Source organism: Manacus vitellinus, unplaced genomic scaffold (assembly GCF_001715985.3).
Source record: "Manacus vitellinus isolate BGI_N305 unplaced genomic scaffold, ASM171598v3 scaffold_97_pilon, whole genome shotgun sequence".
Lineage (NCBI taxonomy): Eukaryota > Metazoa > Chordata > Aves > Passeriformes > Pipridae > Manacus > Manacus vitellinus.
In genome coordinates this window covers 923,677-926,988 of record NW_021940906.1, presented here as the reverse complement: position 1 = coordinate 926,988, position 3,312 = coordinate 923,677, and positions in this window count along the sequence as shown.

The window sequence follows — 3,312 nt, the reverse complement described above, 5'->3', positions numbered from 1 at the left end:
GCCCCTCCCCCCGGAAACGAAAGATGAATTCTACCAAAGACTTGAAATGTAAAATAATCCATTCCTTTAAGTCATTTGTGTCTACTTTGAGATAACTGCAGGTTGTAGTGTCTGATCCCAAAGCTTCTCTTCCCACTACAGCTGCATTCTGTTATTTTTCGTTCCTGTTCTCCCCAAAGGATAACAATTCTCTGGATCAAATTTAAAACCCCTTGATATGGATATTCACTTGGAATTGTCTGTGCTGGCACCTACAGAGGCGCATGTAAGACTCACTGGAAACAACCCAGTTAGTCATTCTCGCTAAACCATCCCGTGCCTGGTGAAAACTGTGCAAGCCTGTACTGAAGTTCAAGGATAAGGAGGAAAGCTCAGCCCGTTCTTCAGGGCTTCCCTGCAAGTGGATGCTCGTCAGGATCAGAGGCTTAAGGAACTGCCTTTCTCCAACGATCTGCCCTTCAATGTTTTCCTCGCAGCCCATAAAAGCTGCTCTCCCATAGTCGATCATGCTCATTTCAACATCGGTGCCTCTAAGTATAAGGAATTCCTTTCCCCATTCCAACAAGGAAAAAGAAATTCTTCATGGCGAGATCAAGTCCATGCAGTCTCTAAGCTCTCAGCCCACAGCAGATGTTTACATCACTGCCTTTTCTGGGCAGAACATTCCTGGAAGTGGATGACAACTAGCCTGTTCAGCTCAGGGCCATACTGAGCAGGAGTGAGCACAAGGCCTCTCTGGTGGAACATCTCAAAGCTCTTGGCACGTGGCAACAGAGTGAGATTTGCTGAGGCCACATGGAAAGGGATAGAGGATTCATATTAGCGTCTTTCTTACCATTTTGTTTTGTTTTTCTGTTTCCATCCTTGAGGAGGAATAAAGGATCTTCAAGGTGCCTCCTCACTGGGTGCCATATACCCCTCCAGTGCCTGCTCAAGCCATTTGCAAATCTTTTCTTCTCACACCCCTGCCCTTTTTTAACTGTTCGTCCCCCATAGTCAGTGATGTGTTTTTCACATTGTTTCTTCTTTCTCTATCCTTCTCTCACCTTGAGTTGCTCGGTGGCTGGGTTAGGACCAGCCTGGGGCCCAGAAAGAGAAGGCCATTTAGGGACTTCTCTGAGCAGCCTTGGCTGTAACTAAGATGGCCCCAGCCCTGTGCTGTCTTATGCCTTCTCTTATGGTCTGTTGGAAACCCTGGAAGGCAAGAACTGGCTGCAAAACAGTGACAGAGCGACCAGAGGTGAACCTCACCTCTCACACAGTCCAGGCAGGCTGGTAGAGGTTGCTCAAAGCGGATGCAGATAAGATCAAATTATCTTCTCCATCCTTCCAGATCAGTGGTCCCAGGCCATTTCCCTGGCCTCTCTCTGTTGCATCCTATCATTTTTACGCCCTTGACTTGGCAGTCCTGTTCCTGATACACACGAGCACACGTGGCAGAAGGTTCAGCCTCTGAATCAATAGCTTTCCTCACACCCAAAGGGACGTGTGTTCCTTACCCCTGGGACTCAGGATGAACCCTTGGGACCCAGGATAAGCCCCTCTGGTGCATTAGTTTTATGGCTTGATCCATCAAATCAACTGGAGCTTTTTCCCTCTGAAAAGCGAAAGGCTCTGATCTCTCCGTACAAAGATTTGAATCTGTAATTAATCATAATCTGTAACATATGAAGCAGAGCTCTGGTAGCCTTCTACTAGCCTTTTATTATTAGTCCAATGAAAGTATCACATATAATTTGTCTGTCTTATTGAGGGCTAATATTTGGCTTGTGGTTATTTCCTGTAATCTGATGTCAGAGGAGCCCTCAGTGTGAAATTCATGTTCTTTCTCCAGCCATGCCAGCAGCGGGTATGGGCAGATATGAATGTCTTATGGCCATATCGATCATCATCGTTGGTCTACTCTGGTCTCCAATCGGGAGGTCTGGAGACACGCTATCTGTAACGCTGCGGCTTCTTTTGAGAACGCACGCAGGATCACTCTCGAGGACTGTATTAGGGAGGGTTCGAGACATACTGAAACTTGAAAACCCAGACACCGTTGGAACGCAGTAACGCAAATATTTATTACAAAAGGTGGCTAACAAAAAAGAAACGGGCACTCGGGAGAAGGGGAAAACTAAAGAGGAAAGTACGACACCCTACTGACCTAAGTGTCATTTATGAGATGATCTTACCCACTCCAAAGACTATAAAACCCTCTGCAGCAGCAGCGTTTTCCGGAGGGTTAGCAGGCTCCCGCGACAGCAGGCGTCCTCGCTAAAGGCAACTTGATCCTTCATGTAGAGCAAGCGAACCCGAACCAAAAAACCTGTCTGCTTTTTATACAGTCAATGAGCACCTCTGCTCAGGAAGGCGTGGCCAGCACCACCTCACCAGAGGCTCTCAATCCCATCCTCTTAGTTATATAACTTCATCCCTTCAGTGCATGCGTGAGAATTTTGGAAATCCCCTAACGCATGTGCAGTCTGCTTCGGGGGTCTTTTCTAATTGAGTCGAGGGTCGAGCCTTCCTCCTCTCTTCCTCACCTTCTCCTTCAAATGCCCTTGGCAAACAATGAACCAATAGTAGAACACCAATTAAAATGATTTATACAGAAGTTCTCCCTCCAAGGATGAATTCTCTGTTTTATCAGTGAACTTGGCAGGGAGACTATAAACTACTACAGGTGGCTGGGGCCAAACACAGACCAAAAAATATCAACATTCCCACTACAAGGAGAAAAGACAATGTAGAGAGAACCGTATCTTGTTGATACCACCTAAGGAGTCCTTCCGCTGTGCCTTTTGCAACCGGACCTGTCTATCTCACACTGGTCTTTTTAGCCACCGGCGCGCTTGTAGCAAGTGTGAGTAGAGTCCTTCCCAAATCTTCGTTCGCGAAGCCTAGTCACGATGATGACGATGATGATGAAAACAGTCTAAATTATGCGTATCTTGAATTTGTTATGTCCCAGCTGTTTGTCGCAAGACTGGTGTCTCCAGAGGCTACTATCAAGTGTCTGACTGTTTCTGTTATGCTTCCCTCTCCCATCACCTTGTCCATATCACATCACACGCCGGTCACTGACTCCTGGGCTTTGGAGCAAAATGGGACCCCTGACACATATGCAGAGAACTGCTGAACTGGCTGTCACTGTCTGGTGCATTAGTGGCTCGGATGGGACTTTTTTCCACTGTTTCTTTTGCAAAATGTGAGGGAATGTCCTCGTATGCCTTGTAGGTCCCCTCTGGGCATAGTCTTTGAAGTGCCCAGTCCAGGACAGCAGCCAAGCATGGCTTCACGGGGGCTGTCCTGGCTCTCAGGCTCTTC